Source organism: Meleagris gallopavo, chromosome 1 (assembly GCF_000146605.3).
Source record: "Meleagris gallopavo isolate NT-WF06-2002-E0010 breed Aviagen turkey brand Nicholas breeding stock chromosome 1, Turkey_5.1, whole genome shotgun sequence".
Taxonomy (NCBI): Eukaryota; Metazoa; Chordata; class Aves; order Galliformes; family Phasianidae; genus Meleagris; species Meleagris gallopavo.
Window position 1 is genome coordinate 137,356,422 of NC_015011.2, and position 12,643 is coordinate 137,369,064.

The following is a 12,643-nucleotide window of genomic DNA, read 5'->3' on the forward strand; positions in this document are numbered from 1 at the left end:
ATGTACTAGCTTCCCTGCCACACCCCTCTTTTCCCCAACCAATCTTTCCTAATTAATTAATTAAAACAAAAGATACACTGTTAGTTCGACCCTATGCCTACCGTACTGTGGAACATTCAGTTGTTAGATTTATTGATTTCAAGGCTGTTTCCTGGATGTTTTCTTGTCATTTTAAGTAGCATTTTAACTAGTACACAATGGCTTTTGTCTTCGTAAACTTCAGACACAGTGTGTCATTTCCATAAGCCTTTTTATAGAAAAACTGTACCTTTTTTTTTTTTTTCTTAGAATTGAACCTTGCTTTGTATGGGCTGCTGCTAATCAAGTATTTAGAGATTCTTTGATTTGTACTTTTAGTTCTGATAGAGAACATCATATGTAACTTTTTATCAATTGTGACTTTTAGAGCAAATGGGCTCCTTTTTTTAGAGTCCACTGTGGGGTAATTGATGTAAACAACTTTCTCTCACTGAACTTAGGTGCATGAACAAGATAAGTGGCTAAGAATTTCTGGGTCATAAGGAGATGTAATTAAACACTAAATCATTCCAGGTATTCAGCTTTACCTGCATTCTTCCTGCTGAAGGCAGAAGAATACTGATTCTTGTGGAATGGAAAATATCACTTCGCTCATTCCAAATAGATTTCCCATCATTAAGGCTATCTGTGACGTAGAAGATATACTTTTAAAACTGCAGTACTTCCTTTTTTTAAAAAAAAAAGAAAGTCTTTTTCATAGTTCATTTCTTACACAAACATTTATAAGGAACAATGCTGTTGTTTGGGACAGCAGTCTGAGAACTACCATGCCTGCCAATAGATCCATCTTGAAGAGTACAAAGGCTTCAATATTTGTTGGTATACAGCCTAGTCTCAACTTGCCCCTCTAAAAGCAGGCTACATTGATTGATTTAGTGGGCTGATGATGAGCTTCACTCCTCTGAGAGTCAGATTATGACCTTTAATGTTTGTTCATGCCACTGGGGAATGGAACGTGCTGAAGGCCAAAATTGTGGTCTTGGGAGAAAAAAAAAATGAAATTCTGTGTATCACTTGACAACAGAAATATCTGTGAGAGAGTAAAGAACACTGGAATAATTCTTAAATTCAAATGGGATTCCCCATGAGTCTTGGTTTCTTAATATTTTCCTTGAAAATGCCTTAATTTACATCCACAGTATAAGACTTTTCAAAGACTGCCTTGTTAGCAGTCTCTTTTCTGCGTATTTGTTAGTAACGTATTTCAGAATGCTTCTGTTTGATAGTACGTTGTTGCAAGATCTTTATCCTACTTCCCCATCCTAATTCATAGAATCCTTCAGATCAGAAAAGACTGCTAAGATCATCAAGTCCAACCATTAAGTCTTCACCACCACACTTGCTAAAATCTAAGTGACATGTCTACACGTTTCTTGAACACCTCCAGAATCAGGGAATCCACCACCTCCCTGGGCAGCCTGTTCTGATGCTTGACTACTCTTTTGGAGAATAACTTTTTTTCCTAATACCCAACCTGAGGCTATTACCTCCCATCCTATCACTAGTTACCTGGGAGAAGAGGACAATCCTCACCTCACCTCAATCTCCTTTCAGGTCATTGTAGAGAGCAATGAGGTTTCCTCTGAGCCTCCTCCTCTCCAAACTAAACAGCCCCAGTTCCCTCATAAGACCTGTGCTCCAGACCCTCCATCAGCTTCGTTGCCCTTCTTTGAACACACTCCAGCACCTCAATGTCTTTCTCGTAGTGTGGGAAGTCAGACTGAACACAGCACTCAAGGTGCAGCCTCACCTTGTGCCCAGTGCAGAGTTAGTATCTCCTCCCTAGTCCTGCTGGCCACACTATTTCTGACACAGCCAGGATGCCACTGGCCTTCTTGGCCACCTCGACACACTGCTGGCCCATGTTCAGCCAGCTGACTGGCTAGCACCCTTTTTCCTTCACACAGCCTTCCAGTCATTCTGCCCCAAGCCTGTAGTGTTGCATGGGATTCCTGTGACTGAAGTGCAGAACTTGGCACTTACTCTTTTCAAACCTCGTACAATTGGCTCCAGCGCATCAAACCAGCCTATCCAGATCCCTCTGTAACTGTTAACTAATATTGACCAAGTTTGATCTAGTGATAGAAAACTATTTTTCTGGATTTTTTTGATGGATAGAGAACAGAATTTATTAATAGAACCAGGAAAAACTCAGATATTTCATGTTCCGTCCAGCAGCAGCCAGTAAGCATGGCACAGACGTTTAGTTGCATATTGGGACTAGCAGTGATATGTTATCTCTTGCCTTTCTGCAGGCCAAAAATGCAGCTAGGGATAAGATGAAAGATACTGTAGAGCCCAGGGTAATGTAGAACTAAGTGAGATAATAGCGGTGTTTTTAAGAAATTGGAGGTAACGAGCTAAGGTTATTACAATGGGCCAACTTTGTAAGGAGATGTAAAACGAGTAAGACATAGGGCACTAGGCTTTGAAAGATGTTTCATGAGTTTAGCAGGCTGGTTTATCAGTTTACTGTTGTTTGAATTGGTTGTTTGGTCTGTTTTTGATTTGTTGGTCAATTTAAAATTCTAAAAAAGAGGGTGAAAGAAGGTCAGAGTAGAGTAACTTTCTTTTGATTGCAGGTGTAACATCAGCACTCATATAAAAGGTATTCACTAGCTAGTACAGTATTGTTTTTAGGCTCCATCTTAAGTGTATATAACCTGTGTATTTGCTTATTAGAATTTGTCTCGGAAAAGCAGAGGAATAAGGGAGGGTAGAAGATGAGAATGTTGGATTGAGTTCAACAGCTTACTCTCACAAAGAACTAAGGAGGATGCTACAAAGCCCACCTCTTCAGAAAGGTGGCTTCCTTATTTTTTTCTTCTCCAAAGTCTATGTTTGTCTCTCAGTAGTCTATGTAATATGAATGTTTTCTTTATCAACATGGCTTTAAGAGAAAAGGAAAGAGCACATTTATCCTTTGCAATGTTTTGGGTATTTTTTTAGGCTCTGACCCCATCCAAAATTGACGCAATTTGTTCATTTTAGCATACGCTATCAATTGTTTAGGCCACTATGCAAAAGAACTTATTATTGGCTTCATGTATTAACTTTTTTTTTTAAATGCTAATTGAATAGTATTCTGTGCAAAGTAAAGCTTCAGAAAGAGTTTGTTCTTTTCTCTCTTCGGTCTCCTTGCTTTCTTGTTTTCATCAATAGTTGTCCTACTTGCACTGTTTTAAAAATAGCTGTTTGTGACAGTGGCCTCTTCTGTACGATAACCTTAAAACAAGGTGAAATGAAAGACATTTTACAATATTATTAGGTAAAGGTGGGGTTTTTTTGTATGCATTCTATTTCGAATATTGGACCAGATTATCAACTGACGTACTCATTGTTCTACTAAATTCCATGTAGTTATGCCTACTTAAAGGTCAAGATGCTTTGATTCTTTTTGATGGCCTGGATGTGCTCAAAAAGTGGGCACAGAAGAATCTAATGATTTTTAAAAGGGTCAAGTACAAGGTGTTGCACTTGGGTCAAGGCAATCCCAGATACAAGTACAGGCTGGGAGAAGGAACTCATTGAGAGGAGCCCTGTGAAGAGGGATTTGGGAATCCTGATGGACAAAGAGCTGGACATGAGGCAGCAATGTGCTCTTGCAGCCCAGAGGGTCGACAGTATCCTGGGCTACATCAGAAGAGAGGTAGCCAGGAGGGAGAGGGAAGTGATTGTCCCCCTCTACTCTGTAAGACCCCATCTGGAGTACTGTGTCCAGGCCTGGGGCCCCCCGTACAGGAAGGGTACAAAGCTATTGGAACAGGTTCAAAGGAGGGCCAGATAATCAAAAAGCTGGAGCAGCTCTCCTGTGAAGAAAGGTTGAGGAAGCTGGGCTTGTTTAGCTTGGAGAAGGGTCTGGGAGACCTCATTGTGTCCTTCCAGTACTTGAAAGGAGCTTATAGGCAGAAGGGAGACAGACTTTTTACACCATCTGAATGTGATAGGACAAAGGGGAATGGCTTTATGCTAAGGGGGAGGAGATTTAGGTTAGATGTTTGGAAAAAATTTTTACTCAGAGGATTGTGAAGTGCTGGAACAGATTACTCCAGAGATGTTGTGGATACTCCATCTCTGGAGGCATTCAAGGCCAGGTTGGACGGGATCCTGAGCAGCCTGATTTAGTGATTGGCAACCCTGCCTATGACAGGAGAGTTGGAACTAGACAATCTTTAAGGTCCCCTCCAACCCACATCATTCTGTGATTGTATGACAGGCATTCAAAACTTGACCTTTGTTACAAGCTTTTGTACCTTGTCAAATGTCAGTGGAGAGCCAGCAAAACACCTGGTATGTTCAAGTTAACATGACCTTGTATTACTTAGAACTCATTTGTGTTATAGCTTCTTTGAATCAAAAAGAAATGTTATGAATCTGGTGTTTTATTTCAGGACCTCAGGGCAGAAACCCCACTTGGTGACCTGTGGCATCATGACTTTTGGGGTAGCAAACTCAGCAGCAATACCAGTCATAAGTCATATCGACCACTTACTGTCCTAACTTTCAGGTGAGACTTGCCATTTTGTTCTAGGTCTGAAGATTTTTTTAAAAGCGTATTGGCATGTTGATTTTAGGGAGGAGGCAATATGAAAAAGAGAAAGACAAAATGTCTGGAGGGAGTTGGATGTCCTTCCTTAATCTGATTTTTCTGCTCTTTCTTAATCTCAAATTGAATTTTAATTTTCAAATTGTTTCTTTCTCTAAGTACACGTTATTTTGACGTTGTTTTTCAATATACTTTTCAGAGATAGCATCTCATATACTTTGTTATTAGGAGCAATGTTGATCAGTGTGTTGTCAAGGAATGAAATGCGTGGTGCCTCCGCTTAGCCCTGCTGCCTCTTGTACTACTATTGCAGTTTCTGTTCCTTGCTTGGTTAGTAAACTGTCTGATGATTCTTTTTATAAATAGCATCAATCTGCTGTGGCCTTTTGCCACTAGGACACTGAGTAATTTTTCTGTCTCTATCTCCCTGATATTTTTGTTTCAAGTGAATGTTTGTCTGAGAGTCTGAGTGAAAAAGATGTTTGCCTGTCTATTTAACTGGCTGGTTTTCTCAGACAGCTAATGGTTTACAAGGAGTCCTTCTGTAGATGCTTAGCTCGTGTCTCTTGTTTGCCCAAATCCTTGTACAAAAAAAAAAGCAAAGAAAAACCCACATAGCAACTGTGCACAGTAATGCAGAGAATCTTTAAGAACTGAGCCATAAACTTCTTAACTTTCCCCAAACAACTGTGTGCTATGGAACCAGCTGCTGCAGAATGTAGAGTTGGCACTGACTGTAGAGCTGTTTCTGGTCTAAACCAGGAACTAAGATTGGAGAATCATTTAGATTCCTCCTCAGACTGAAGCAAAAGCTTTGACTCTTGAGTTCAGTCTTAGTGTTTTAGGATGATGTCTCACTGTCTTTTGATGTTTCTTCACATTGCCATTGAGGAATATATGCAACTGAATGGTATGTGTCAGTGTCTTAATCTTAGTAAAGCTTTCAGTGCATTCAACAGCACATGCTTCCCTTTCTTTTCAAGGTCTCTGTGGTAGATTCCATCTTTAGTAATATCCTAGTTAGTTTAATGGGAGAACTGGGATACTGTCCTTACTATATCTGAAAATATGGGTGAATATGTGAGGATGGTCCATAAAATGCTGTTTTCACAAGTAAGAACTTGGCTTTCTTATTACCCCAAAGTTTAACTTTTATGTGTATCACATCTATAAAGAGTTAGGTATTTTTAATCATTTCATTTAAGCCAGACGTAGGCAGGTCAAATGAAGTATTTGAAGTTGTAAGTTTCTATGTTTCTCACCTTCTTATAAAAGCACACAGAAAATAACATACTCCTCCCTTTACCCTCTCTATTTTGCCTCAAAGTTCCTATCTTGGATTGGATCTTGGACTTAATGTTTTTTACTTCTTTTTTGTTCTAATACCTGTATGACATTTTCTCTAACCAGTCTCACAGATTAGTTACTAAGACTTGCTGCCTGACTACTTTCTGGATTGATGCTGGATTGTACCCAGCTGCTTTCTACATCATCAGTCCAAATGCTAAGATGTTTTTCTGCTGGGATGCCAGTAGAAATCGTAGTTTCTATGCATATCAGTTTCCATGCTGTGAATTTATTTAAAATTATTTCATCAAGTTGCTTGTGGACACAGTATCTCTTCAGCCTAAGACATCCCTCAATAGGCTGGGAGTTCTGTTGGTAGCCAAAAGCCAGTTCTAACTTATCATCAGTGTGATTAACACAACAGCATTAACATATGTCTTTGAAGAGAGTAGATATTCTAAATGTGGTATCTCATATGAATACCTTTAAATAAAGATCAGGATGTTGTTTCTGACCTGTTGTGGTGATATGAAGTGGTAAGACTATGCATGCCAGGGTTTGCTTGTATTTTTCAGCCTTTGTTGTTTTGTTTTGTTTTGTTTTTTTGCCTTAGCTTTTGTTTGTTTCTAATACAGTCTTGGTTTGGGGGTTGGTTAAGTTGTCTGTTAGTATGTCTCTAACTATTCATGTAACTCCTAACCTTAATGCTTTTGTTTGTATATAGAATTAATTATCTTTTTGCTGGAGGCTTCTACCCAGTTGGTTTCCATGTCATCAATATCATACTGCATTGTACTGTCTCAGTGTTGATGGTTGATGTGTTCTCAATATTATTGGGTGGATTGCAATTCACTAATAAAGGAAGAAGACTAAACCTGGCTCCAAAGACATCTCTTCTAGCTGCTTTGCTGTTTGCTGTACATCCAGTGCACACTGAATGTGTAAGTACTGAATACTTATTTCCAGCAATTTGTATCTTAAAGTTTTTGACCATTTTGATTAATTAGCTCTGACATAGCCTTTTACTGTACTCTTTGCTTATATATATTCTTAACGCTTCTCTTGACACTTGGCTTACAAGAATGATCAAATATTATGGTTAGTGCTTCCAAAACCTTGTAATTCCACAGGGCTGGACCTTATTAAGGAAGATAAATTAAATCATTTAAGTACAACAACTAAAGAAGGATAGCCCTAAACTACAGAGTTTTCCTAATTGCTGGATTAAGAATTCATTACTAGAAACATTAGCACATGAGTAGTCAAGAAGAATGGAAGATAAACTGAATGCAAATGCTTAACCACTCTTCATTTCAATTTGCTTTGATAAAAAGCAAGATGATAGAATATTGGAATAGGGTTATTGCATAAACTCTGTATGTGACTATTAGGATACTTTATCCAGTTTTCAATCCATGATGCAGTGGGGATACTGGGAAAAATGGAGAGGACTCAGAAGAGCCATAAAAGTGATTAAAGGATTGGAAATCATCCCATGTCATGACGGATCAAATTCCATGGATTTATGTTTTTAGTATGAAGGAGAAGATTAAAGAATGGTTTTGGTTTTTTCTAATCACAGCCAGTAATTATGTACATGGGAAGCAGAAATTTGATAGTAATGAGCTCTTTAATAGCGCAGACAGAAGCATAATGGTGACTGGAAGTTGAAGCTATAAAGATGCAAAATAGGAACATGACATGTGAGTAGCATCCAATTAAAATACCTGACCAAACATCAAAGTCACTGCGTGCAAGCTCTAGTGAAGACGAAATGATTTTCTTAAGAAGATCTGCCCTCATAGCTGAGAAAGTCTTATGGCCTTTTGCTGGTGTACTTGCTGGCTTTGGTTCCCGATTGCTTAATATCTTATAAGTAAGAATACATGAAATAAAGAATAATTGCAATGCAAGAATTTATTTTTTTTTAGAGTTTGGAGGGACTGATGTATTTAAAAGGTACTAATTTTAACTTCAGATTTTGTCCTATAAATGAACACTGAATCCTCACTATACAGTGTTCTATGTATGTGACACTGATTTTTTTTCATTTAAAATATGGCATGTTTTTGTGGCCCTTTTTCATTCTTGTTGTTAACTGGAAATCTTGTACGTACTGGAAACCTGGAGAAGGTTCTGCATTAGCAAATTCTGAACTTTAGCTTTGCCTTATTTGGCAGTGTGGTTAAAACATCCTGTAATTTGTTCTTCGGTGTTTGCCTACAGAACTGCTTTTTTATTAGAGCACCTAGTCAGAAGGGCCCCTGATATGTTTTCCAAAACCAGTTTTAGATGTCAAATGAAGTAAAAAAAAAAAGAGTCCTTAGTGCTTTTGGTGTTTTGACATAAAGTGAAATCTCATGGGAATCTTAATCATAATCTTGACATCTTTATTAATATCCATAATTTTATTCTTTGCTCTATTTAAAAGTGTATTTGAGAGTAGGCAATGGTTATTCAAACAATAGTCATATCAAATAAATCACAGGTGATGCAGTCTGACAGCTATGTGAACTTTGAAGGCTTACGTACACTTTGGGCAAACAATAGAAGAGGAGGAAAAAGTATGCTTAGATAACACATCTCTTCTAAGATCCAGGAGCTGACAGAGGCTTCTGATCATCTTCCCAGTAAATGATAAATCTTGTTGCACCGTAACAGTCATGATACTGCTATGGTTCCAGCATTGAATGCATGTCAGGAAGCATCTCCTCAAAGAGCATTTCTCATCGTTTTAGAGCTGTGAGCTTCAGGTAGCACGACATTCTGGTTTTGAAATGAGATGACATATTTTGACACAGAATAGTGAGGAATCTGTCGGTCTGCTGCTGTGGTTTTTGGTACGTGCAGCACAAAACAAACTTGTCATTTAAAACAGATCTTGAAAAGTTTAATGCTTTCAGTAGCCATGTAATAAAAACATCTGTCATTATCATTTTTCTACAGGCAAGTAAACATTGCTGTGGCATCATTCTCTGTTTTAATAAATGTTTATTCTGTGTAACGCTTGAGAGATGAAACACAGGCATAGGGATATGCCTGATACTAATTTAAAACTGAATTTTTCCATTTACCTTGTTATCAGACATTATGCACCTGATCCTTCTCTGAGATGAGAAAATTGTGCATTTGGAGTCATTTCAGGCCATAAGTGTGCTGTTAACTCCTTAATCTTTATTATAATAAATTGGCATTTATTTTCAAAATTGCCTCAGCTCACCTTTACTTTTATTACTTTAGCTGAGAGCAGCTTCTGAAACTGAATGGTGCTTCATTATTATCACCTTTCCAAATGCTTCCTCTACGGGGCAGGAGAAGAAGCAGGGAAGTTGGGTGTTTGGCTTTGAATAATGAAGAAGTTTTTCTGGACTGTTTAGGAACCAGCAGTTTCTTCTTTTATGGTGTTCAACTGAGGCTGAGGGTGTAACAGAAGAGAGCTGCTTCTGTGAATTCAGTTTTGCTCTCTTGTCTCTACACCTTTGCATGTTCTGAAGTTCTTTAGAAGTATGTTCCATCATGTTAGACTGATGTGCAAAAGAAAAAAACTCTTTTCCAATAGGAGGGTTAGCAAATGTCTTGAAGCTACATGAAAATACAGTTTCCCTTTTTACTTACCCCTCTCTCACAAAATGAGACCATGGATGTAGTACACAAGAATCAAATGTTTTGCTTTTGTTCCTGAACCATCACCTCATAAAACCAACAACGTTCATCTCCCCAGGAAACATGGAACTTGGAGCTCCAGCATGTAGATATAAATTAAAAAAAAAAGAGAGTCTTTCCAAGTTCCTTGCTCACGGTGCTTTCTCCAGTGAGATCTGAACTTCTGGGCCTATTCAGTCTCCTGCCACCCCACTGTGCTATGATTCCCCCAGAAAATTTGTAGCACGTTGTGACCTTTTTTTTTTTTCCTAAGTCAGAATGAAGATCCAATAATATGTTATGGTGTGTCTAAGCAAGTGATTGTAAATGCAGGTTAATGCCTTGAACTAAAGCTTGTTGATGGTCCCGAGAATGCTCTTAATTTAAATAGTTTGGCGCAGAGGTCCCAGGATGAGCTTCTGATTTTATTCTGCATTACTACAGCTTCTGTTACAAGATGAAGTTGCAGGTAACTCTAGTGTAATCAAGTAACACAACACCAAAAGCTGCTGGAGGATGGCATTCCAGCAGGCTGAAAATTATTTCTTCATTGGGAATATTCAGACTGCAATTTGAAGGCTGCCTCATGTTCCGAAAGTAGATAGCCTTGATTTGTACTTCAGCGAGTTGCTGATTTTGTAGGGATTGAAATCTTCTAAGAGTTCTACTGAAAAAATATTGTAATCTAAAAATCTGATGGAATGGGGTAGTCTGCATTTAAGCTAAATCATTTACCTATTTATTACTAAGCAACATCCAGTAAAACTCATGATACTTCTTAGAAAAATTAGGTATCACTAGCTGAGCAAACAAGATTTAAAAAAAAAAAAAAGACACTAACAGCAATAGTTTCATACTTTCACTTTGTATACATATGTATGTATGTATCTTTATGTCAAGTTTTCTAAGAATAAAATCTGGTAATATTAATTCTTTTCTTGTCTTTTTAAGGTTGCAGGGATTGTTGGCAGAGCAGATCTACTATGTGCCCTGTTCTTTTTGTTGTCATTCCTTGGCTATTGTAAAGCGTTTAGAGAAAGTAAGAATTGCATTTTATTTATCTTTAATTTTATGTTTTGTGTTATCTGTATTCATAAAGTGAAGTATAGCAGACCCAAGGTATGTTGTCCCTAATTCTTGTTAAACACTAATAATTTATTTGCAGAAACAAATGTTTTATAATGGACTCATATTTAAAATAGTTCATTGTACAGAAGCATATAAAATATTTTAAGAAGTATTTTAGAAAGAAATTAAACCTGTACATTTCTATTATCAGTGTTTTAGTGTTCTTATGCTGTTGTGTTGGAATGGCTTAAATGGAAATGAACTTTAGAACCCTTACTTGTAATTTTTAACAAATAAAGATTTATTCATATGAGTAAACCCTCTAATTTCCAGCAATATGCAAGTGCTGGTCTATGCATGTTGATTATAGTGTTATTCATAGGATTTTAGTAAGACAACCGTGTTATTTTAATATGAAAAAAATCCTTCAACAGAGATTTTAGATCTGTTGTATTATTTGACCTGAATGCAAGTTGGCAGTTCAAACAGTGTTTTGGAGAAATTGTCTTGGGATTTTTAAATTAATAGACACAAATACATCAATTTGTTATTATGAAAATCCGTACAAAATAGGCATTTCGGTTTCCAAATGTGTTCTAACACCAATAATAGGGGGATCATTTGGTGAACACATGAAGAGCTGTGCTACAGCGAGCTTGCACTGCATCATTTCAAAAGGCATGGTCTAAAATGTTTAACTGCAGTTGAAAATGGTCTAGATTAACAACACAGTAATGGGATTGCAGGGTTTAGAGTAGTGAGGGGGGGAGAGGGAAGGTAAGCTGATGAACTGTAAGCTCTAAGATGCTGTCAATAACCTCTGTTAGTTGAGCTTACACTCCTTAGAACTATTTTGCTTATTTCTACACTTGATATCATAAATTTAACTTGGTCATCTCAGATTATGTTTGTGGTAATTTTTGTTCACTTCCGTTTTTTTTTCCTCTGCATACATTTCAGTTTTCAACTTGATGAGAATGGGCCTTGGGATAATGCTTGTTCATTAATTCTTTTCTCACCTATTTTAACTGGCTGTGTTTGTGCTTTGGAATTCTTCTGTCAGCATCAGAGTAAATCAGACAAAATACTGGCTTTCTTGTTTATTGATAGAGGTATGCTTATATGGCTGAGGTAATAATTTTTGTTTCAAGACCTCAAGAACCAAGTTCCAGGGAGCAATCTTTCAAATAGGAGTCTATGTTTTGAGATGGAGAATATCTCAGGAATTATTTAGAATGTGATGTGTACTCTGATTGGGGATATTCTGAGTGGTTTTACAACTTTCAAAGACTAGTCTGATGACTTTAAGAAGTCAGTGTAGTTTCAAAAGTATTCTTGTATTAAAGTTCTTGTCATTGATGTAAACAAAACATACTGTGAAGTCAAGATAGTAAGAAGTACTTAGTTGTTTTGTTGAATGCTATCTCATAATAACATCAGAGTTGTCTCTTAGTCAGATTTGCTAAGGAAAACTATGGTCTGCCAACACTATTGTGCCTTTTGTTTTCCAGATCACATTTCAGTGGTTACTATCACTTTCATTGCCTGATTTTCTCTCAGATAATTCTTTGTGTCTGAAAATTTTTTTCCAGGTTACATTTAGTTCCTTCTTTGTGACAATTTCAGGTCTTGCAGATCATATCTTGCATCTCATAAATGATAGAATGAAAAATTTATATCATCCAGCACTGTGGAGAGCATAATAATGTCTTTGGCAGATCATACATGGAGCTAAAGGGAGGAGTCCATCCTTCAGGTTACTTAATACTTAATCTGAACCTTACAAAGTTTTAGGTCTGAAAATAGCCCAAACGCTTCAAAGTCAGGATTTATTTCTCATCTTAAATGTGCCTTGCTGTAAAAATAATAATAAAAATAAAAATAATTTCTAAACAGAAAGGTAGATGAGGTTGACTACCAGCAGTATCTCCACAAGCTTGATCTTTAGCCTCCTAAGTCAGCTGCATTTCACCTTGTGTCCATTACGAGGGTATTCTCAAATTTTACTGAGTTCAGGTTTCCCTACTTTGTGATCTTCAGCAGTTAACTTGGGCAGGCAAC

The 12,643-nt window shown here is 37.3% G+C and overlaps 1 long non-coding RNA gene across 1 annotated transcript; it reads left to right on the top strand.

Moving 5' to 3' along the window:
- Positions 1-4,431: 4,431 nt before the first annotated feature.
- LOC104917414 lies at positions 4,432-10,484 on the top strand. Its single transcript, XR_796849.3, has 3 exons — positions 4,432-4,546; positions 6,597-6,813; positions 10,466-10,484. It is a non-coding gene; the product is annotated as an uncharacterized LOC104917414 (long non-coding RNA).
- The last annotated feature ends 2,159 nt before the right edge of the window (positions 10,485-12,643 follow it).